Raw genomic sequence first — 26018 nt, forward strand, 5'->3', positions numbered from 1 at the left:
AGCATAGTGCCAAGCCATGAGATGTCATTATCAAAAGTAATTGTGAACCACTGAAGCCTTTTAAGCAGAGGGAACAGTTGATGAGATGAATGTTTTAGAAAGATCGCTTACTTTTTTAGTTCTGTGAAGGATGGTTTGATGGAATAATACAAGAGATCCAGAGGTCATACAGGAATATACCAAGATAGTTAGGTGAGAAATGGTGGTTGCTCAACTAGGGCAGTTCAAAGTAAGATAAATGAGTAGATTCAGAACATAGAGGAAATCAAAATTCAGTGACCAGCTGCTCAGCTGAGAGAGAGAGAGAGACAGGAAGAGAGAGAATAAACTAAAGAAGAGAGAGAATGAACTGTGATTTTTAGTAGTAGCAATGAAAAAGGACTAGAGATGAGAGATATTTCAAAAGAACAGCTAAAAGACAAAAGGCATTTCTTTCTCCCAAACGAAACTTACATGATCTCGACAAAACTATGAATGCTCTTGACTACTGGTCTGCTTACTTTGGGCCTTTGTGGGAAGGCATTTTATGTACTGTGATTCAAAAAGCACTTGGTGGGCACTGTTGCCTATTCAAGTACCACAAATTATATACAAGCAATTCTATAAACCATATTTTCATTATATTTTATTGTACATATCAGAGAGATACATATCTAGTTTGATGGCAAACAAATGTTCCCACATAAAAAAATATTTTATAAACTGTATTGCATTTTGAGTATAAAATATAAAATTCCTCTGGTAGCTAAACTGCAAAAAAGTTTTGCTATAAAACATTAATGTTTTTTCCCCAAACAAAGAAGAAATACAAATCTTCTGGTGACACTCATGGAAAGCAACTTTATCATAAACTATTCATTCAATTTATTTTTTCTTGAAGCTTCAAAATGTGTATGTCATTTGAATGTTAAAAAGGAAAGAGAATTCATATGGCTGTTTCAGAAAGAAATTCTGAATTTTTCCATTGCAGAAAATTACAGGTACCCAAAGGGTATTTTTTGGTGTTTTTATCTTTTTTGTTACCAAGTACAATAGCTTCACAAACCAAGTGTCTTCTCTTTCCATTAAAATCAATCAGCCCCTATAGTTTGCATTTCCAATAAGTGATTTGTTGAGACTCTGGTTGTTTTTTTTTTTCAGTCAGGCTTTTACCCTGTTGCCTCAGCTGGAGTGCAGTGGCACAATCATAGTTCACTGCAGCCTCAAACTCTGGCTCCACTGATTCTCCTGCCTCAGCCTCTCAAGTGCCAGGACTACAGGTGCACACTACCACACCCGACTGAGACTCTGGTTCTTTCACAGAGGATCTACAATGAAATTCTTCCTTTATGTCCTTTTATTGTAAAAAAAATTTTCTCTAACAACCTCCATGTTGCTTCCCTAAGCACCGCCACACAGATTAGCCTGTGCTATGTCCTTGCCTACCCTTCCCCAGAACCTTTCTCTTGTTCTTGCTTATTTTTCCCTCCCCATTTTGCAGGTAGTTTCACTTGAAAACCATTTCTTCCAGGCAGTAACTCCTGGGCCTAATGCCTTTCCCGTTTTGTGCCTCGTAGAACCCTGTGAATGGTTGTGCCATTTTACTTCATCTGGTTTCACTGAAATTATCTAAATAGAGCCTCCACTCATAAAACAGGAAATCTTAAAGCAGGCTGATACATAGAACCTGAGACCAACTGTATTTTGTATCACAGCACTAGCCCTTTTAGCCAATCTTAAAGACAAATCTACTAGTGAGAAATGCATTTAGTTTTCCTTTGTCTGAGAATGTCTTTACTACCCTTTTACTACTGGAAGATAGTTTTAGTGGATATAGAATTTGTGGTTGAATTTCTTTAACATTTACAATATTGTGTTACTTCCTTTTATGTCTACCATGGATTCAGATAATGTGATATTTCTTTTTGGCTTCTTTCAAGATCTTTTCTTTTTCTTTAGTTTGAGAAGCTTAATTTTTTTTTTTTTGTATTGGCATGGATGTCATCAACTTCATGAATCTATTAGTTTGTGTCTTTGGCCAAATTTGAGAAATTTCAGTCTTTATTTTCTTTCAAAAACTTTTTATCCCTTCTGTTTTTCTCCTCTCACTGGGATTCCAAGGATAAGAATGGTCAGTGCTTTGTTATTGTCTCACAGGTCCCCAAAGATCTGTTCATCTTTTTCCAGCCTATGTTCTCTGTTGTTTAGATTGGATGAAATTTATTTTTTCTGTTTTCAAATTCAGAGCTTTGCTTCTGAAAGCTTTAGTAAGCTTTTATTAAATCTGTCCTCTACTTCAAACATTGAGATATATGTGGAAGTATTATAAAAACAAAAAGGTAAATAAAAGATGACTTTCTAGCTCTCATCACTCATTCTAAGCAGTTTCCAAAATAATGAGATAGATGTGTAAACTCACTATAATGTAAGGGATTGCGAAGTAATGGCTTTTAAAAAGGGACAGACAGCACTGTCAAAGAGAATTGGAAAGAATGCTCACATCTGACTAGGCAGATTCAAGAAAACAATCTAAGACATGTTCTAAACATTGAATAAGAGATGAATGACTGGAGTAGAGCAAAGACATTCTCAGAATGAGAAAATGAAGAACATGACAACAAGGAAACCTTATTTCAGCTGTTTCCTAATTAACAGAACATGAAGCCTTGCTCTGGTTACCAACCCCATAGGTCTAATACTGAGTTTATCATCTTGCTCTCATCAACCCTCAAATGTGTTTCTTCCTCTTTTGAGTAATATTCACAGACTATTGGTCTAGGAACTTTGCAGCCTGAGTGCAACTCACACCTCTCTATCTTGCTTCTTATTCATCTGATCGCAAAACTTTCCAGTTCATCATTTCTCCAAAAAGTGTTTCCCTGATACCACCATTTCTTTCTCCTTCTTTAGTCCTAGTACAGGCCCTTGTTACTGTGCATATAAAATAATGCACTTACTGCCCAAATATTTTATCTGACTCAATTTTGTCACTTTTCCAATATATTTTTACTTAAGCCAGACTTATTTTTGAAAAATGGATAATATTATGTCATTTTCCTCATCAGAACCTTTGCTAGTTTATTCATTTGTTTATTCAACAAATGTTTAATTGCACACTATATACCAGGCATTGTGTATTAGATGTCTACTGAATAAAATCCAAATGCACTGACCAGCCAATGTCCTCTCACCCCAGACTTAGGCTCGGATTCCATCTCTTCTGCCTTCTCCTAGTCTTTGTTCCCTTGATTCTCCCTGCTCCTAATTTCTGGCGATTTCTACTTAAATATACATAGTCTTCTCATCCAAAATACACACACACTACCTTCTTGAAAAATTAATCTTCGTATTTCTATTTTCTTCATATAACTGCTCAGTTTTTCAAACCCTTTAGCACAGTATAGGTTTTTCAGTAGCGATGTGACATAATCATATTTGCATTTTATAAAGTATAGAAATGTACTCTGAAGAAGAGAGTGAATAGAAAAAAAAAAAAGGATGCAGGTAGTCAATTTAGGCAGCTATTACATTTGGCAAGTTACATCTCCAAGCAAGAGTTGATGAGGATGTGAATTGGGGTAGTTGCCTGGGGGATGAATAAAGTGGATGGATTAAAAAGATTTGTAAAGACACAACTTAAAGAAATTGGGAACTGAATGGATATTGAAGAAAGGGAAAGAAATCCTTAGAGACAACTTCCAGAATTATAGCACAAGCAACTCATTGGAAAATAGTTTCAATTGCTAAGTTTTAAAACCCTAGAGAATGAGAAGGTTGAACTTTAGATATTATGTATTAAGTTAGCAAGCATGTGGAATGTCTCAAGGGCGATGTTAAGTAATATAGTATGTATTTGTGGATCTCAAACTTGGGATAATTTCATAGCCAATTGTGCAAATGGCCACAAATTACAGTCCCATCCATGATCTTTGATAGCACCTTTAGATATTATGTATTTAGACCTTGATAGCAACTGTAGATATTATGTATTAAGTTAGCGAGCATGTGAGACATCTCAAGGATGATGTTATGTAATATAGTATGTCTTTGTGGATCCCAAACTTGGGATAGTCTACACAGTTGATTGCAAAAATGGCCACAAATTACAGTCCCATCCATGACTCTTGATAGCACCCACCCATACTGACTTTAGGCTAGCATTGACTTAGCCAGTGGGATATTACCAAGCATGATGTTATCAGAGGTGTGAAAAACACATGTACAAGAAAATTGGCCTTCTTGCTACTCTGCTACTCTTGGGAACCTCACAATTGACGACCATATGATGAAACCCAGGCCACCCTGCTAGATAATAAGCCACTGCTTCAACCATCCCTACTACTCTGACCCACAGCCTGTCAGACATGAGAATGAAGTTATTCTAGGTCCCTCAGACCACTGAACTTCCTGCTGACAATAGGCACAAGCCCTGCAGAATCAGCAGAACTAGCTCATATAAAAACAACCACCCAGGCCTTCAAAATAGTAAACTGAAAAAAATAAAAATTATTTTAAGCCAGTATATTTTGGGGTGATTTGTTATACAGTAAAAGTTAACTGACACAACCTACTGAGAATATAAAATAATAGTAGACAAGAAATAAAGAGCTCATTATGTTCTATCACAGTGTAAAATACTTTACATTAATAAACTAAGCAACATAATTAAAACAACCTTTATATAAGTTTAAGGATTTTAAAATATGAAGATGAAGAGTTAAGTTATATGATTTAGAAAGTTTTAAGATATTAATGTTCAAAGAAGAAGAGTTAAAGTATTTGCTCAAGGCTACTCAGCTATTACATAGCAGAACTAGAAGTCCAAGGAGATCTAATTTAAAAACTTCCTGAGCCTACAAATTGTTTGATTCCAGGAGTTTATAGCTTTGGGTTTACTGAATACTCAAAACCTGTTGCTTATCCTTAAAATGTTACCTTAGTTCACATCATTTTAGACCTTTGGTAATTTTTCCAAGTCTCTGTCAAGGTATATTTTCTACCTTGATCTTCTTCTAAATACTAATTCTATGCTTGATGCAAGCTTCATGGGCAGCAGGAAAAAAAATTATAGCCTTCAGATACAATTATAGGTGTGAAATTTTCCACAAATAGCAATAATCTACCATATCATTGGACATTTTTCTATGAAACATAATATTCATAGAATTTAAGAGTTGCCAAATCAACAGGTTCTTCTAGTAAGAAAAACTATTTCATATTTGCTTTTTAAAATTTTTTTTTTTTTTAGTGAGATGAGTAAAGCCAAAACCTGCACAATGAAGGCAATAATGTTTGTGCAGTGCTATTCCTTTAACTGAATAGTACTGTTTGTAATTGTTGACCTTGTATCACTCCTCTTGCTGCATTTCTTATCTGAGGTCTACACGAATGCTCCAGTTAGAGTGTGCTTTAGGTTAAGATAAGTAAAAGATGAATTAAGAAATAGTATGCCGGCTGGGTGCATTGGCTCATACCTGTAATCCCAGCACTTTGGGAGGCCGAGGCAGGTGGATCACCTGAAGTCAGGAGTTCGAGAACAGCCTGACCAACATGGCGAAATCCTGTCTCTACTAAAAATACAAAATTAGCCAGGCATGGTGGCACATGCCTGTAATCCCAGCTCCTTGGGAGGCTGAGGCAGGAGAATCGCTTGAACCCGGGAGGCAGAGGTTGCAGGGAGCTGAGATCGTGCCATTGCACTCCACCCTGGGCAACAAAGAGCAAAACTCCATCTCAAAAATAAATAAATAAATAAATAAATAAATAAATAAATAAATAAATAAAAGAAAGAAAGAAAGAAAGAAAGAAATACTATGTCATGGCAACAATCTATATCATTGCTAAGACATCACCGGAAATCTAATGATTTAATGATGGAGAATGTATTAGCTTCCCATTGCTACTGTAACAAATTATTACAAATTTAGTGCTTAAGCAACACAAATATATTATCTTACGGTTTTGGAGGTCAGAAGTTCAATGTGGGTCTCACTAGGTGTCTTAGTCTACTAGAGATGTCATAATAAAATACCACAGACCATGCAGTTTAAACAGGAATTTATTTTTCTTACAATTCTAGAGGCTGGAAAGTCCAAAAGCAAAGTTCTGGTCAGTTCAGTTTCAGGTGAGGGCTCTCTACTTGGCTTGCAGATGGCCATCTTCTCATTGTGTCCTCACATGGTAGAGAGAGAGAGAGAATGCTCTGGTGTCTCTTTCTCCTCTTATAAAGTCACTAGCCCTATAGAATTAGGGTCTCATGCTTGTCAGCTCATTTAACCTTTATTACCTACTAACAGGTCCTATTTCCAAATACAGTCACATTAATAGTTAGGACATCAACATGTTAAATTTAAGAGGGACACAAATATTTAGTCCATAACATCGGGCAAAAATCAAAGTGTCAGAAATGCTGCATTTCTTTCTGCAGACTACAGGGAAGAATCCATTTTCTTTCCTTTTCCAGCTTCTGGAGGCTGCTCACATTAATTTGCGGTTCGTTCCATTTGGAAAGCCACGCACTCATTTCCTAGAGCTGCTGTAACAAAGGACCACAGAATGGATGGCTGAAAATAACAGGAATTTATGGTCTGATAATCCTGTAGGCCAGAGGTCTGACATCAAGGTGTTGGCAGGGTTGGCTCTTTCTGAGGGCTGAGAGGGGGAATCTATTCATGCCTCTCTCCTAGCTTCTGGGAGTTTGCAGGTATCTTTGGTATTCTCTGGCTTTCAGATGCATCACTCCAATTCTCCATCTTCATGTGGTGTTCTCCCTGTGTCTCTCCACATCGTCCTCCCTCTGCACATGTCTCTTTGTGTCCCAGTTTCCCCTTTATCTATGGACACCAGTCATGTTAGAGGAAGACCCACCCTAGCAACCTAATTTTAACTTGATTACCTTTTAAAAGGGCCTATTTTCAACAAGGCTTTATCCAGAGGTACCGGAGATGAGGACTTGAACATTTCTTTTTGGGGACACATGTAATGCATAGAAGTCAGCAATGGCCACTTGGGTCCTTCTCATATTGCATTACATCATCTCACTTCCTCTTCTGCCACCCTCTTCCACTTTCAAGGATTCTCGTGACTATACTAGGCCTACATAGATAAGCCATAATGCAGGATAATCTCCCCATTTTAAGATCAGCTGATTAGCAACAAAAATTCCATCTGCTACCTAAATTTTCCTTTGCCATGTAAGAGAACGTATTCACAGGTTCCAGGAATTAGGATGTAGACACACTGGAAGGACCATTATTATGCCTACCACAGAGAGAAATGGTAATTTGCCAAAAACTCTCAGAAGGAGTCCTAGATATGGCTTGAAGGAAGAGTTAGAAAATCCACTTATGTTTGGGAATGTGAAGATGATGTGACTCTGTAGTGGGCATGTTTGCTAAGCTGCCTTCCAAGGAGAAAGGTTTCTGAGTTTTTGAATGACCTAAGTAAATTCAGTGCCACAGTTAAAATATCCTGAATGGAGAAGCAGTTTTCCATTTCCACAGCATTCTTTCACAGAACTTCCCCCAATCCTACATCAACTTCATCAATCCTTCACAAAGAAGTTGATGAAGAGCATCAACTTCTTCCCTAAATAAGTGCTCAACAGATCTTAAGCTTGGGTTTCAGAACAGGGTTGCTATGCTATTTTGTGCACAAATGTGGACTGAAATGCTAAGAGTTCAATTTCAAGGAACAAATTTTTGTTTTAGGACATAGATCCAGAAGAATCAGGTACTTTCTGTACCCCACCCCATCCCTGAAAACATACACACATGCACTAACACACACACACACACACACACACATCTCATTGACGTTCTATTGGTGAAACAAAGGAGATAAGAGAAAAGGAGTCTTTACAGTGTCCTCACTTAAAACCTGTTTTTCCTGAGTTAGGTGCATATTTAGAATTCTGGCATGGTTTTCTCCATATTCAAGCCCATTCTTACCTTCACTGAATATTTAGATTTTGCTTCATGGTTTTTAAATAATTTATACAGTTAGTATTTATTTTATATTATATAAATTTGCTGAGACCTCTTACATTCAATATGTAAATTTATTAAAGAAAGTGTACATTCCAATTTCCTGGACTAAAAGGCCGAACTGAATATCCTATTTGGTGTATCTGCCAAGGAAGAAGAATTAGGTAAAAACATTCTGAATTATTTCAAAAATCTTCTCCAGGATCACAGTCAGTTGCTAGAAAGACTGGGTTTTCTTTGGAAATATAAAACAGATAGGAGAAATAAAACAGAGGGAAAAAGAAAGGGCAAGTATTTGAAAGAATGTAAACAGGAAAGAATGAGAATTATGGAAATAAATGAAAGATGAGAAATCTATGAAGACTGAGAAATTAAGAGAATATATAAAGCAGGGTAAGACTCAGAATTCTAAGGAAATAGAAACAAGGGTATCTGGAGGAATCTAGAGAGAACTAAGGAAGTAAGTAATTATAAAAACAGAGAATAGCAGATATAAAGATAAAGAGACAGTGGAAGAGGAATGCAAATATGAGCAAAAAATGAAGAGGTGGAAAAGCAGAACCTGGTGGCTAAGATTTTTTTTTATTATTATTCTACAGAGTACATTGTCTTTCAATCCTAAGGGAAGAAAAAAGAGAATGTGTGATTAGACTATGATAAAAAGTGAAGAGATGATGGCAGCCAGAGGGCCAGAACCTTCTTAGGCCACTTGGAGGACGCCGCATTCTGACTTTGAACATTGGCTGGAATTCATTCTTGCTAACATGAATCCAGGAATGATGAATCTCTGGGCACTGCACAACAGCCCCAGGTTCATAAATCACCCATAGACTTTGCACATATGGTTTTATAAATGGTTCTCCAGGCATAGTAATCACAGGCGGTGGGAAAGGAAAATGAGCCTCTCCTTTGCAGCAATTTTCCTCTGTGAAGTTGTCATCCTATGACCATAGTGCAGTCCCCTAAGAGGAGCTGCCTATGTAGCCACTACAAGTTTGCAAGGTTATTGGATCCTTAAGTGACTTCTAAAGGCTTCACTATATGTCGTTTTCAAAGAATGCTGGGGGAAGTCAAAATTTAAATTTCAACACTGTTTAAAGATTGAATGATGTAAGCATTTAGGCGATAGGCCAAATTAATGAAATAAAATAAAAACCTAAGCCTTGAATGTGTAAATATCCAATCAAGTGGCCTAGTGGCTTCCATCTAAATTTGGTGTTCTTCCTTGTAGATTCTGACTCCATATACACTCAATATGTGTGAATCTACAACTGAATGGTGATCTGCATTACAGAATCTTCTTGTTCTCTTAGGATTGTGAGTGTGTGTGTGCACGTATGTGTGTGTGTAGTCAAGATACTACCTAGATCCAGGGTAGTTTTTGAAATTATTTCTGATTTGCTTGCCACTAGGAAAGAAAGTCTCATGTTGCAAGCTATGCGTATTTCCAAAGTTCTTTCCTTTTCAAATAGATATTTTGTCATTAAAATTTACAAGTAAAGCCATACTTTTTACTCTTCCGTCATTCAAATACCCAGATTGATGTAAAATGAAAAGAAAGGGAGAGACTGCTGTGCCAAGCACTCTAGGATTATCTATCATGAAATCTTTTTATATTGCTTACATACAAACTGACTGAAAATTTAAAAATATATTTTAAAAAATATTTTTAGAATAAATGGTTTTTTCTTTATCTTTATAGGTATCTGAAAATACTAAAGAATGTACAATCTTATGAAATGAGTCAAGATGCATGTTTGTGTTACACAAATGTTTTCATGTTTGTTGCCTGTGTAGTGATTAGTAGTAGTTGGCTAGATGTATAGTTCTCTTAGGGAGCAATGAGAAAGTTTAAAATCCAAAGAACTCAAAACAATTTAAAGCATTTTGAATTATGTTTTACCACTAGGTATGATTCTCATAACTGTGAGCCAAAGCATTGCATTTCCTGGATCTAAGCCAACATAAAAATAAAGTCTGAAACCCACAGCTGGGAGTCTCTTTAGAATGCCTTCTTTAAACATTGGTTCATGGAGGGGAAGTGCCAAGAAAAAAAATAAAAGTGTGTGTGTATGTGTGTGTGTGTGTGTGTGTGAGAGAGAGAGAGAGAGAGAGAGAGAAGAAAGAAGATCTCAAAGAAGTGCCATAAGATCCAGATAGTCACATTGCCTCCAACCATTTTTGGTATAGTTAGGAGTTTGGAGAAAAGAAATAATAATCTCAACCACTTGCCTGTCTTAACTCCAGATGCTTAAAATAATTACTTTTAATATGCTTCTTATTAGATTTCAAACAAACTGCTCTTGACAACTACCTCTAGAAATGTCTTAGTGTTTTCCTTTCTATTTCATAATGAAATGTTTTACCCACTCCAAGAGTGATACTGCAAACAGACATTGCTTCACTCAGACACATATGAAAAACAAAATCTGTAGAAGAGCTCCTAAGTGCTACCTTAATCCTTTTTCCCCTCCTATCCCTTCTTCTCTCCTCCTCTCCTCCCTCTCTCTCTTCCTTCACTCTTTCTTTCCCAACCTCCCTTCCTCCCTTCCTTCCTTTCTTCCTTCTTTCCATTAATCTGAAATCCTGTGGTGAAAATAGCAAAAGATAAAACGGACTCTAGCATTAGGAGTATTTTCAGAGATCTTGAAACATGACACATAATTTTGAGGCTGAGCATAACTTTCTTTAGTGTTTTTTTAACTAACAGACTTTATGTTTTGAGTAATTTTAGTTTTAAGGAACTATGAGCAGAAAGTACAAATAGTTTCCTTATACAACCCCCCACCCCAGTTTCCCTTATTATTAGCATCTTGTGTGCTACATTTGTTACAAATGATGAGTCAATATTGGTGCATTATTATTATTAAATAAATTCCATAGTTTATAGTAGGGTTCATTCTTTGTGTTATTATTTTTATTACCAAAATATAAAGGATGGAGCCCTGATATTCCCAGAGGCCCTGGTTAGTAGAAGCAGTAGAATTGCAGTAATGCCATTGCCATGTGCCTGAAAGAGTGGTTCTTGTGGGAGAAGACTTGAAGGAGCTAAAACGATGGGTAGGCAGACAGGATAGGAGGGCTAATGAAACTGCTGAGTTCATGGTGGGACCTGACAAGGGAGACTGCCCATTAGTTACTCTGTATCATGACGCACCAGGCTCAAAACCAGCCGTGTGCTATGGAGTAGGTATAATTCGACTTAGTACTTTCTCTTATCATACACTCCTCATAGATTTTTTTTTTTTCTCTCTCTACATTGACTCTGAGGAAGTCTATGAGGGAGATTATCAATCTCTGGTGAGTATTTTTAACTTTCCAAATGAAGTGATTATACAATGACAAAAGCTTTGCACTTAGAATATAGCTTCTCAACAAATATATTGAAGTTATTTTGAAGAATAAATTGTTTGTTTTAAACAATTTTTTAGCTATTAAAAACGTTGATGCCCAAATAACTGCATCCTCACTATACATAATCTCTTTTACTAGGCCAATACTTACTGTTATTATCTAACTTTTGTGGAGTGCTGTGACTGCAGGGGATACTGGAAAAAGTACAGGAATAAGCCCCCAGTGTTACATAGGCTTAAATTAATTTTGGGGGGCAAAAATTAAAGGTATATAATTAGTTCTATTTGTTATTATTGTAAGTTGAATTGTGTCCCGTTCTCCCCCAACCAAAAAGAAAGAAAAACCCAAAACTGAAACCCCTGTAGCTCGGAATGTGACTTTAGAGATGAAGTCTTTACAGAGGTAATCAAGTTAAAATAAGGTCACTGGGCGGAAGGTTAATCCAAAATGACTGGTGTCTTTACAAAAAGGGAAAATTTGCACACGAAGACGCTGTGTAGAGGAAGATGATGTGAGGACACAGGAAGAAGATGGCCCTGAAGCCAAGGAGAAAAGAAGTCTGGAAGAGACTTCCCTCACAGCCCTCAGAGGGAGTCAACCCTGTCAACACCGTGATTTCAAACTTCTAGTCTACGGAAGTGTGAGACAATACATTTCTTTTGTTTAAGCCGCTGATTTTGTAGTACTTTGTTATGGTAGCCCTAGTGAACGGATACAATTATGTTTGTTTGTTTTTTAAAAAATTGCTTTCTGTTTGTGCCATATGTAGAATTCTCATTTTCAACTTCAACTGTTTTGGACTGGTGAATAAATTTTAACTTGTCATAGCAATTTTCACCCAAAGCACAATTTATAAAGCATGTATTGCCAGGTACACAAGAGGTATTTAATTTTTCTTTAGATGTATTTTTAAAAGGCTTTACATACTCCTACAGGATTGCCATGAACATAAATAATGCCTGTAATTGTCTGACACATAGAAATGCTCTATAAATATTATGTAATATTATTTTTAAACGTGTTGTCCACAACAGTCTTCTGAGTGTTGTATGTGGTAAAAGGGACTTTAGAGCAACAGGCTGTAAGACAGAGGAGCCAAAAGAGAGGCTTACATATTCCTCAAGCTGTCCACTCTCCTAAAAATACAATGTATCTTGAATAATTTATCTGAATAAAAACAACACGTGGCTTAAGAAAAGGTTTTGGGTAATAACTTGTTGATGTAAAAGACACATACAGTGGAAAATATTCACAAAGCACTAACGTACAATCTGTGATTCAGGTCTGTTTCCCTGCCCGCCCCCTGCCCCCAAACCCCCAGTTCTTCTAAAGGAACACTAGGCTTATAACCTCTAATCTTGTGTGAAGCCTTGCTCTCCAGAGTTTCTGTTTACTTCCATTATTCCATGTAGAGCCATATATCTACGGATTTTATGCCTACTTGGACACCAGATATTCTTGCCTCTCCCTTGGGGTAATGGTAACAATCGTTTGCACCAAAAATGTAAATGGGCTGGGCATGGTGGCTCATGCCTGTAATCCCAGCACCTTGGGAGGCCTAGGTGGGTGGATCACTTGAGGCCAGGAGTTCAAGACCACCCTGGACAACATGGTGAAACCTGGCTCTACTAAAAACGCAAAACTTAGCCAGGCATGGTGGCGGGCACCTATAATCCCAGCTACTCGGGAGGATGAGGCAGGGGAATTGCTTAAACCCGGGAGGTGGAGGTTGCAGTGAGCCTAGATCATGCCACTGCACTCCAACCTGGGCGATAGAGCAAGACTCCATCAAAAAAATAAAAAAATAAATAAAAAATAAAAAGGGAAATGGTCTTGCTGTCTTGTTGCAGTAGCAGAAGCAGCTGAATCTGTTCGGCTAATAAAGACAAAAAAGCAGCCATTCTCATTCTTGTAATGCCTATATGCAGTCTTCATTATCTAGATGAACAAAACTTCATCATCCCCAGTCAGTAAGTCAACCTGCCCATCAGGAGGCAGCCCCACTCACCTCAAGTGTCACACGGTCTTGGATTGGGTTCTCTTACCATGAGGAGGATGCTTGAAAACTCCAACCATAAACATCCACATCCACCAGATCAAGTCCATTTCTTCCTTTCTCTGGGGTAATGAATTTCAGAACTATAACCAAGTTGTATTTCAAACTTTTGAGAGAAACCAGAGTTGAATGTTTTGGCTTTGCTTGCTGGTTGACATTTTTTATAAATTACCTCTGTCTTCCCAGACAGAACTATTCATTTAAATAATAAAGTGTGAACTTTGACTTCTGTTTAGCTGGTTTATAAGATACAAGGCTCTCCTTTCAATGTATTAAACAAAATACCTAAACCAGGCATTTTTTTATCAATGTATACTCAAAATCTTTACTATTCTATTCTGATTAAAATCCCAGCTGAAATAATTTTTATTCAAAAGACAAATTTTAATGATTTTTAAGCCTGATTCTGAGTTAGATAGAGCCAGTGGAGTTAGTAAAAAAATAAATAAATTCTCAGCCCTTCGAAGATTTTGGGGTCAGACTCTCAGATTAGGTCATATATTTTTAATAACCTCACAAATGAGTCTAGTGCACTCAGCCTGACATGGGAACTGCAGACCATATGCAATAAATTTTGGTATTAGTGGAACCCTGAAGTAATTTCAATAATAACTTCTAATGAGATAATTGCAATTTTTATGATTTAAAAATTTCTTAGCAATGATAAATCTCTAAAAAGCAGTTTAGTATAGTGAACATAGATGTCCTTCAGGGTCAGATAAACCTTGACCAAGTTTCCCTGTATTTTAAGTGGGGATTATAATAGTCTTGCAAGTAGACTGGAGATGATGTGTATTGAATACCATTACAGTGCCAGGCACACACAGAATGCTCAACAAAGGATACCCATTACTATAGAAGACATGTAAAACCACTTCCCTGGGGAAAGAGTGTAACTTTTGAATTTTCCTAGTTTTTTCTGTATTACCTAAAAACAGCAGAAATTTAGGTGTCTAAACTTCATTGTTTTTTATTTCTACAGACATGCGTTAACAGAATCCTCATATAACAAAACGTTCTTGATTTTTATCAAGGAGTACTAAAAGAAAGCCACACTATTACTTTTCCATGTTTGGCTAAATTGCTGAAAATATTGCTCACTGACCCTATATAAAGGTTTACCTGTTGTTAAATACAAGGAAACATATTTTTCTTTTAACATACCAGCATTCTTCCAATTATACATAATGATTATTATAGGATTTATTTTTTCTCTAAGCCATCACTGTCAGGAAAGTGAATTCTGACCTAAATTTAATGCTTAACTATAATAATTCTTCTTGGATTTTTTGCATTAGGTTCCTTTCTTTGACTTTACCTCTCAACTCTTATTTTCCTGTCCATATCATTCTTTCCTAGTTTTTTAAAATTTTATTTTAAAATCATCTTAAATAATGCAGGATGTAGGCATAAATGAATCAACTAATCAACCAAATTTCATAGTCACCTATTCCAGTAATAATGCTGCATAACAAACCTTCCCAAAACTCACTATCCTATGACACAAACATTTATTCTGTCAAAACAAAACTTGCACTTGGCAAAGTAAAACAGGCAAGGAAGATTCTCCAAGACTATTGCAACACAAGAATGATTAATACTCAGTTTGAACCCAACTCCACTCAAACAAAGAGCTGGAGAATTTTTAAAGCAAGGATATTTTGGGGGGTTGAGGAGTAGATAGTAGTCTAAATATGCTTACTAATTGGCTTACCCAAAGGAAACCTAAACTTCCTTCAAGGCAGGAGGTAGTTTTGCAGCTTGGAGCAAAGTACCTGCTGAAGTTAGGCTCCTATCCTGCCATAGAAACTGGGAGATAGGGGTAAGGGGTGCTATCTTCCTTGATGATTACATTTCAAAGAGAGGTTCCCAGGTCCTTGAGAAAGACATTCATGAGGCTTTTTAAAACAATTTACATTTCGAAGGGGCAGAGAAAGAATTTACAATGACAAATTTTGTAAAATAAGTTCTTTAAGGGAAGGGAGGTCAGGACCCAGAAAAAGCCTATTTAAAGTTTAGAGAAGCTGAGAGGAAAGTTAAATTCTCCTTAACTTACAGAGTCTGTGCTCTGCTGATTAAGGCTGGGCTCACTCAGGCAGTTCTATTTAGGGCTGCAGCTTAGCTAGACTTGGCTCTGGGATTTGGCTTGCAGGTTGTTCAGCCTGCGGTCTATTTTTCACAAAGTATATTACCAACATGAAAGCGTCAAACTTTACCATGCAATCAATCTAAATCCACTAAGTGTATAACATCTGCCAATATGTTTGACCAAAGCCAACAGACTTGGTCAATGGGTATTGGTCTTAAATATCAAAGGGTTAGGGAAATATATTCTGCCTTCAGTAATAGGGGAGGAATGTGAATCTTTGTTGAAAAATAATTCAAACTATCTCAGCAATCAACCATCCAACAGAAGCGAATAATTAGCTGGAGAAGTAGAAAACTTCTCAGAATTAAAAATATATATATTGTTTAGGTGGTCCAACCTCTTTCTCAGCCTCACTTCCATCCTAAGATAGGGATAAGAAAAACAGACAAAAATACAACAAGGAAATATTACAGAAGAGACAAACGAAAATGAAGACGAGGGCCTCCAGTCTTTCAAATTCTTTGATGCACCACTTCAAATTCATGATGGCATAGTGGAAAAAAAATCTTAAAATAACTGAGTAGTCAGACACACACAGGGAGACTGTAGCAAGCTATTATTGGAGAAATTCAGAGAAGAGAAAACCTATTACCTTCATATAAGAAAACATGAATCATTATCATCTGGTGAAGCATACAGATATGAAAACAGGTGACAACAATACAGTTTAATAATAGCATACTAGACTGGATGCTCTATGAAAATAATAAAAGGGAAACAGGAGGCAAATATTTGAAAGTTCAGTTTTCAAGAAAGCAAGCATAAAAGTTTTTTTTAAATGAGGGCACAAAAAGAAGGATGCATATAAACTACTGCTACTCAAAAATGTTTTAGCTCAGAAATCCTTCATATTCTTAAAAATTACTGAGAACTCCAAAGAGTTTTTGTTTTTGTGCATTATGATATTGATATTTAACATATAGAAATTAAAAATAAAAACTTTACATGCTTATTAATTTATTGTAAAATAAAATAAGCTATTATATATCCACATAAATAACATTTAATGAGCATAATTATATTTTAAAAATAAAATTTAGTATAGAGAGAGGTATTATTTTTCATTTAAAAAATGTCTACATGTCTGGCTTAAGAGAAGGTCATTGCATTCTCATATCTATCTCTGCATTCAATTTCTCATTTCAAAGTATTTGAAGAAAATGTGTTTTTTCAGATATGTAGATGGAAAAAGAAGGAATATTTTAATAACTTTTTCAGATAATTATAATTTATTTTTCTTGATACTACAACAAAACTTGACAAGTGGTAGCCTCTTAAAGGCTAATTGAAATCCGGAATCTGAAATGATGTCAATGAACTTTACATACTCTGATACATTAAATTTAATTGATCACTCTTGCACTTTGAATAAATCTTTTATTCTGGCATGATTTTGCAATGTTATGCATTTGATCATTTGGAATAAGTTAGTTTATAGTTTTCATTTTACAATATGAAATAATCATATTTGTTATTATTACTACCAATCTCATCAGAAGAGTCAAGTACTGGGAAGCATTCAAGTTCATGGTGGCAAGATAAAAGTTTTTTTCCTGAAGCTATTTTTTTTCCTGAAACCTCACATTTTATTATTGGCAACAAATTATGTGAGTTGTTTTATTCAAGTAACATGTTCATTTTAAAAAATTATAAATAGGTATGGCAGATAAACCAAGACAATAGCTTTCAGTTGCTCTTAAATGCAAAAAAAACTTTTTTGAAACTAGTCAGTTCAACTCACAACTTAAACAAATGCACGAATGATTTTCCCAAAGCTTATCATTCTTGACTATGCAACAGAACCACTTTGCACATACTTTTCATTTTATCACATGGATTGTTAAAAATGTGTGTATGCCAACATAGAGAAACCCCGTCTCTACTAAAAATACAAAATTAGCCAGGCGTGGTGGTACATGCCTGTAATCCCAGCTACTTGGGAGGCTGAGGCAGGAGAATCACTTGAACTCAGGAGGTGGATGTTGCGGTGAGCCAAGATCATGCCATTGCACTCCAGCCTGGGCAACAAGAGCTAAACCCCGTCTCAAAAAAAAAAAAAATAGTGTGTATGTAAGTGTTGAGATCTAATTAAATCAATGATATTTACTATCTCATCAAGGACATTCTTAACTGAAATCCAGTTTCACTTCCTTCTTTTACTGTGAGTGCAGATGGTGAGGGATACAACAGCTAGCACTGGGTAAAGCCTTGATTACTACTAAAGTACTGGAAGTTTACCCAGCATTGATTTGTTCCATTAGCACAAATGTTTACACAGTACAAAAGGCAAATATCTTAGTATCATTATGAAAATAGATATGACTTCTTGGACCCTGTAAAAAGGTCTCTCAAAGACCACATGTTGAAAACTAGGGATGAAAAAGATAAAATCATAGTGTAGAGTCTTAAATTTGTTTCTTTATGTATTTTCTTTCTTTCCTCAGAATGCAAACTCCAGAAAAGCAGTCGCTGTTTCTATATTGTTTTTCTTGTATCTTAGCACTTAATACTAGAGGCAGATTAATTGAATATGTAGCTATCTATAATATCTATAGTGTTTATATATGTTAAGTGTTTATATATAAGTTAATGTATTTGTAAGGTTTCATGTTTTATGTATTCGGTCAATAATAGTTAAAACCTATTTTGATAAAACATGTTAGAAGAAAGAATATATTTTTCTACATAAAGTTATAAAATTACTGCCATTTGCTATTTAAGATACAATTAAAGGATCTGCAGCCGAAATACACAGGAAAAAATGTTTTAGGAATGTGTTATGCAATTATTTAATGAAAATGTTGTTTTATTCTGATTTAATAGTTTTCAAATTTGTATTTTTATTCTCTTAAACAAGTATTTTTTGTACCTAATTTTGTATTCTTGTTGTTAAATAACCTCCCCTCTCAGTTGTATAAGCTTCAAGACTTCAAAACCTAGATCCACTTCTGCATAAAGTAATATCTCACAAACAGTAAGTACTGTTCACTAAGTACTGATTGATTGAGTTAATGGATCTATTCAAGTCTTGTAGTAAAACCTAAATGCCTAATCGAGCTTTACAAATTTTTATTTGGACCAAGCAGTCAAAATAAGGGACAAATTATATAATGATGATGGATAACAAACAAAACCACTTTATATATTTCAAGAAGAATAATCTTTATACTAAAATGAATAAATATTGAAAAGGGACAACTGTCATCCAAGATAGGAATAGGAGATAAACTGTAAAGAACACAGAGTTGATCAACACTTGCTGTAGTTTCAATCATGCACCCCCACCCCGCCCTCCACAAGGTCTGAAAGCCCTAACCTGCAATTGGCAACAGCTCTTGATATTTATGGACCAAATTCCCTCACTGGGAATCACCACTGATAAAATTTGCACTGTTCAGCTTTACCAAACCAAAGCCCATATGTATTCCACTAAAACAAAGTATTTACCTCTGGGCATTGTATATTAGGAAAGAAAGTGAAAAAAAAATAGTAGAAATGATTGACAAGGAGAGTCAAGAAATTATCTCATATGAAAAAAGAATAGAGTACTTGGGTTTTAAGGAAAACATACATAAAAGATATGGGAAAAGGCATTAATCAAGGATTAGTGAAATTCACATTAAACCATAGCAATAAATTCTGGAATATCAAGGCCCCAAGTGAGTTATGACTTACTCCCACCCTCAATACACCATGAAACATGTGATAGCCATTTTCATATACTGAATATGAATATCAAGAGAGAGATAGATCCTATTTATCTAGTCAAAGAAAAGACTCTAGTGGCAAATGAGGGACTAATTCATGGATTTAAAGGTCTGCAGTGTAGAAGAATTAGATTTATGTAACCCAGAGGTTAGATTTTGAGCTATGGTAAAGAAGCCACAGAAAGACACAAGAAAAGGCATTTTTTAATTTCTCACTCTTTGTATTTGATTCTCTAATTTCAAAGTTAACTTTAAAAAATACACAAACAATTTCAAGCATCCTAAATTACACAAAATTTGATATTTTTGTATTTATCCTGTCTTTTCTTATAAACATTTAATTTTCATTTTTTAAAAAAGTGCTTATAAACCTACACTAGGTATGTTATATGGTGGAAGAGTTTCAATGACTATATGGAAGGTTGGGCCAGGTTATGTTGATAATCCTTACCAAACCTTACATTCTAGGGTTCTTTTTAATAAATTATAGTTTTTATTTCCTGCATTGGTAAATACTACTATGAAAGTTTTCAGACAAATGACCAATTAAAATAGAGGTCCAATTTTAACAGCCTTAGTTATTAAAATTTTTATCCTGTTTATACACATAGGCCTACATTCACTTGCACAAACACACACATATACACAAACTCTCATATATTTAATCAAAAGTTATTATAGCAGCTGATATTAAGGGCCAGTATTCTAGGAAGGTAAACTAGTGGAACTTTTCAATTGAGTTTCTATGTAGTGTCTCTGAGAAGTGAGAATGTTACAGATTTAGGAGAAGCCTCTGTTATATGAGATGAAAATATTTTGGCATTACCACTCCCTGTGTTTGACAGTTCTTAAAGTCTGTTATCTAAGTGAATAGATTCAAGCTTCCTATGAGGTGATTTTGTCCTAAAAGATATTCTCAGGGAGGTTACAAGATGGCCGAATAGGAAGAGCTCCAGTCTACAGCTCCCAGCGTGAGCGACACAGAAGACAGATGATTTCTGCATCTACAACTGAGGTACCGGGTTCATCTCACTGGGGCTTGTTGGATAGTGGGTGAAGCCCACGGAGCAGGGTGGGGCATCACCTCAACTGGGAAGTGCAAGGGGTCAGGGAATTCCCTTTCCTAGCCAAGGGAAGCCGTGACAGATGGTACCTGGAAAATTGGGACACTCCCACCCTAATACTGTGCTTTTCCAATGGCCTTAGCAAGCGGCACACGAGGAGATTATATCCTGCGCCTGGCTCTGAGGGTCCCATGCCCACAGAGCCTTGCTCACTGCTACCACAGCAGTCTAAGATAAAACTGCAAGGTGGCAGCAAGGCTGGAGGAGGGGCATCCGCCATTGCTGAGGCTTGAGTAGGTAAACAAAGCAGCCCGGAAGCTTGAACTGGGTGGAGCCCACCGCAGCTCAAGGAGGCCTGCTTGCCTGTGTAGACTCCACCTCTGCGGGTAGGGCATAGCTGAACAAAAGGCAGCAGAAACTTCTGCAGACTTAAACATCCCTGTCTGACAGCTTTGAAAAGAGTAGTGGTTCTCCCAACAGGGAGCTTGAGATCTGAGAACACAGACTGCCTCCTCAGGTGGGTCTCTGAACCCCGAGTAGCCTAACTGGGAGACACCTCCCAGTAGGGGCCATCTGACACCTCATACGGCCTGGTGCCCCTCTGAGACAAAGCTTCCAGAGGAAGGATCAGGCAGCAACATTTGCCATTCTGCAATATTTGCTGTTCTTCAGCCTCCGCTGGTGATACCCAGGCAAAGAGGGTCTGGAGTAGACCTCCAGCAAACTCCAACAGACCTGCAGCTGAGGGTCCTGACTGTTAGACGGAAACCTAACAAAAAGGACATCCACACCAAAACCCCATCTGTACATCACTATCATCAAAGACCAAAGGTAGATAAAACCACAAAGATGGGGAGAGACCAGAGCGGAAAAGCTGAAAATTCTAAAAATCAGAGCGCACCTCTTCTCCTCCAAAGGAACGCAGCTCCTCACCAGCAATGGAACAAAGCTGGGTGGAGAACGACTTTGATGAGTTGAGAGAAGAAGGCTTCAGACGATCAGTAATAACAAACTTCTCCAAGCTAAAGGAGGATGTTCAAACCCATTGCAAAGAAGCTAAAAACCTTGAAAAAAGATTAGATGAATGGCTAACTAGAATAAACAGTGTAGAGAAGTCCTTAAATGACCTGATGGAGCTGAAAACCATGGCACGAGAACTACGTGATGCATGCACAAGCTTCAGTAGCTGATTTGATCAAGTGGAAGAAAGGGTATCAGTGATTGAAGATCAAATGAATTAAATGAAGTGAGAAGAGAAGTTTAGAGAAAAAAGAGTAAAACGAAATGAACAAAGCCTCCAAGAAATATGGGACTATGTGAAAAGATCAAATCTACGTCTGACTGATGTATCTGCAAGTGACGGGGAGAATGGAACCAAGTTGGAAAACACTCTGCAGGATATTATCCAGGAGAACTTCCCCAACCTAGCAAGGCAGGCCAACATTCAAATTCAGGAAATACAGAGAACACCACAAAGATACTCCTCGAGAAGAGCAACTCTGAGACACATAATTGTCAGATTCACCAAAGTTGAAATGAAGGAAAAAATGTTAAGGGCAGCCAGAGAGAAAGGTCAGGTTACCCACAAAGGGAAGCCCATCAGACTAACAGCAGATCTTTCAGCAGAAACTCTACAAGCCAGAAGAGTGTGGGGGCCAATATTCAACATTCTTAAAGACAAGAATTTTCGGCCGGGTGCAGTGGCTCACACCTGTAATCCCAGCACTCTGGGAGGCCGAGGCGGGTGGATCACGAGGTCAGGAGAGCGAGATCATCCTGGCTAACACGGTGAAACCCCATCTCTACTAAAAATACAAACAATTAGCTGGGCGTGGTGGCGGGCACCTGTAGTCCCAGCTACTCGGGAGGCTGAGGCAGGAGAATGGCATGAACCCAGAAGGCAGAGCTTGCAGTGAGCCGAGATTGCACCACCACACTCCAGCCTGGGTGACAGAGTGAGACTCCGTACCTGCCCCCCACAAAAAAAGAAAGACAAGAATTTTCAACAAAGAATTTCATATCCAGCCAAACTACGCTTCATAAGTGAAGGAGAAATAACATCCTTTGCAGACAAACAAATGCTGAGAGATTTTGTCACCACCAGGCCTGCCTTACAAGAGCTCCTGAAGGAAGCACTAAACATGGAAAGGAACAACCGGTACCAGCCACTGAAAAAATGTGCCAAATTGTAAAGACCATCGAGGCTAGGAAGAAATTGCATCAACTAACGAGCAAAATAACCAGCTAACATCATAATGACAGGATCAATTTCGCACATAACATATTAACCTTAAATGTAAATGGGCTAAATACTCCAATTAAAAGACACAGACTGGCAAATTTGATAAAGTCAAGATCCATCAGTGTGCTGTATTCAGGAGACCCATCTCACATGCAGAGATACACACAGGCTCAAAATAAAGGGATGGAGGAAGATCTACCAAGCAAATGGAAAACAAAAAAAAGCAGGGGTTGCAATCCTAGTCTCTGATAAAACAGACTGTAAACCAACAAAGATCAAAAGAGACAAGGCCATTACATAATGGTAAAGGGATCAATTCAACAAGAAGAACTAACTATCCTGAATATATATGCACCCAACACAGGAGCACCCAGATTCATAAAGCAAGTCCTTAGAGACCTACAAAGAAACTTAGACTCCCACACAATAATAATGGGAGATTTTAACACCTCACTGTCAACATTAGACAGATCAACGAGACAGAAAGTTAACAAGGATATCCAGGAATTGAACTCAGCTCTGCACCAAGCAGACCTAATAGACATCTACAGAACTCTCCACCCCAAATCAACAGAACATACATTCTTCTCAGCACCACATCACACTTATTCCAAAATTGACCACATAGTTGGAAGTAAAGCTCTCCTCAGCAAATGTAAAAGAACAGAAATTAGAACAAACTGTCTCTCAGACCACATTGCAATCAAACTGAATTCAGGATTAAGAAACTCACTCAAAACCACTCAACTACATGGAAACTGAACAACCTCCTCCTGAATGACTACTGGGTACATAACAAAATGAAGGCAGAAATAAAGATGTTCTTTGAAACCAGTGAGAAGAAAGATATAACATACCAGAATCTCTGGGACACATTCAAAGCAGTGTGTAGAGGGAAATTTATAGCACTAAATGCCCACAAGAGAAAGCAGGAAAGATCTAAAATTGACACCCTAACATCACAATTAATAGAACTAGAGAAGCAAGAGCAAACACATTCAAAAGCTAGCAGAAGGCAAGACATAACTAAGATCAGAGCAGAACTGCAGGAAATAGAGACACAAAAAACCCTTCAAAAAATCAATGAATCCAGGAGCTGGTTTTTTGAAAAGATCAACAAAATTAATAGACCGAAAGCCAGACTAATAAAGAAGAAAAGAGAGAAGAATCAAATAGACGCAATAAAAAATGATAATGGGGATATCACCACCCATCCCACAGAAATACAAACTGCCATCAGAGAATACTATAAACACTTCTACCCAAATAAACTAGAAAATCTAGAAGAAATGGATAAATTCCTGGACACATACACCATCCCAAGACTAAACCAGGAAGTAGGTGAATCCCTGAATAGACCAATAACAGGCTCTGAAATTGAGGCAATAATTAATAGCCTCTTAACCCAAAAAAGTCCAGGACCAGACAGATTCACAGCTGAATTCTGCCAGAGGTACAAAGAGGAGCCGGTACCATTCCTTCTGAAAATATTCCAATCGATAGAAAAAGAGGGAATCCTCCCTAACTCATTTTATGAGACCAACATCATCCTGATACCAAAGCCTGGCAGAGATACAACAAAAAAAGAGAATTTTAGACCAATATCCCTGACGAACATCGATGCAAAAATCCTCAATAAAATACTGGCAAACTGAATCCAGCAGCACATCAAAAATCTTATCCACCACGATCAAGTTGGCTTCATCCCTGGGACGCAAGGCTGGTTCAACATATGCAAATCAATAAACATAATCCATCATACACACAGAATTAAAGACAAAAACACATGATTATCTCAATAGACGCAGAAAGGCCTTCAACAAAATTCAACAGCCCTTCATGCTAAAAACTCTTAATAAACTAGGTACTGATGGGATGTATCTCAAAATAATAAGAGCTATTTATGACAAACCCACAGCAAATTTCATACTGAATGGGCAAAAACTGGAAGCATTCCCTTTGAAAACAGGCACAAGACAGGGATGCCCTCTCTCACCATTCCTATTCAACATACTGTTGGATGTTCTGGCCAGGGCAATCAGGCAAGAGAAAGAAATAAAGGGTATTCAATTAGGAAAAGAGGAAGTCAAATTGTCCCTGTTTGCAGATGACATGATTGTATACCTAGAAAACCCCATTGTCTCAGCCCAGTATTTCCTTAAGCTGATAAGCAACTTCAGCAAAGTCTCAGGATACAAAATCAATGTGCAAAAGTCACAAGCTTTCCTATACACCAGTAACAGACAAATAGAGAGCCAAATCATGAGTGAACTCTCATTCACAATTGCTTCAAAGAGAATAAAATACCTAGGAATCCAACTTACAAGGGATGAGAAGGACCTCTTCAAGGAGAACTACAAACCACTGCTCAGTGAAATAAAAGAGGATACAAACAAATGGAAGAACATTCCATACTCACGGATAGGAAGAATCAATATTGTGAAAATGGCCATACTGCCCAAGGTAATTTATAGATTCAATGCCACCCCATCAAGCTACCAATGACTTTCTTCACAGAATTAGAAAAAACTACTTTAAAGTTCATATGGAACCAAAAAAGAGCCTGCATTGCCAAGACAATCTTAAGCCAAAAGAACAAAGCTGGAGGCATCATGCTCCCTGACTTGAAACTGTACTACAAGGCTACAGTAACAAAACAGCATGGTACTGGTACAAAAACAGAGATATAGACCAATGGAACAGAACAGAGCCCTTGGAAATAATACCACACATCTACAACCATCTGATCTTTGACAAACCTGACAAAAACAAGAAATGGGGAAAGGATTCCCTATTTAATAAATGGTGCTGAGAAAACTGGCTAGCCATATGTAGAAAGCTGAAACCGGATCCCTTTCTTACACCTTATACAAAAATTAATTCAAGATGGATTAAAGACTTAAATGTAAGACCTAAAACCATAAAAACCCTAGAAGAAAACCTAGGCAATATCATTCAGGACATAGGCATGGGCAAGGACTTAATGACTAAAACATCAAAAGCAATGGCAACAAAAGCCAAAATAGACAAATGTGATCTAATTAAACCAAAGAGCTGCACAGCAAAAGAAACTACCATCAGAGTGAACAGGCAACCTACAGAATGGGAGAAATTTTTTGCAATCTACCCATCTGACAAAGGGCTAATATCCAGAATCTACAAAGAACTTAAAAAAATTTACAGGAAAAAAATCAAACAACCCCATCAAAAAGTGGGCAAAGGATATGAACAGATGCTTCTCAAAAGAAGACATTTATGCAGCCAACAGACACATGAAAAAATGCTCATCATCACTGGCCATCAGAGAAATGCAAATCAAAATCACAATGAGATACCATCTCACACCAGTTAGAACGGCGATCATTAAAACGTCAGGAAACAACAGGTGCTGGAGAGGATGTAGAGAAATAGGAACACTTTTACACTGTTGGTGGGACTGTAAACTAGTTCAACCATTGTGGAAGACAGTGTGGCGATTCCTC

General features: G+C 37.1%; 1 long non-coding RNA gene across 1 annotated transcript in view; it reads right to left on the reverse strand.

The window, feature by feature from the left end:
- LOC134728804 (uncharacterized) overlaps positions 1 to 26018 on the reverse strand; it is a 598754-nt gene that overhangs the window by 311045 nt on the left and 261691 nt on the right. The window lies entirely within an intron of this gene.

Source organism: Pan paniscus, chromosome 14 (genome assembly GCF_029289425.2).
Source record: "Pan paniscus chromosome 14, NHGRI_mPanPan1-v2.0_pri, whole genome shotgun sequence".
Classification (NCBI taxonomy): Eukaryota; Metazoa; Chordata; class Mammalia; order Primates; family Hominidae; genus Pan; species Pan paniscus.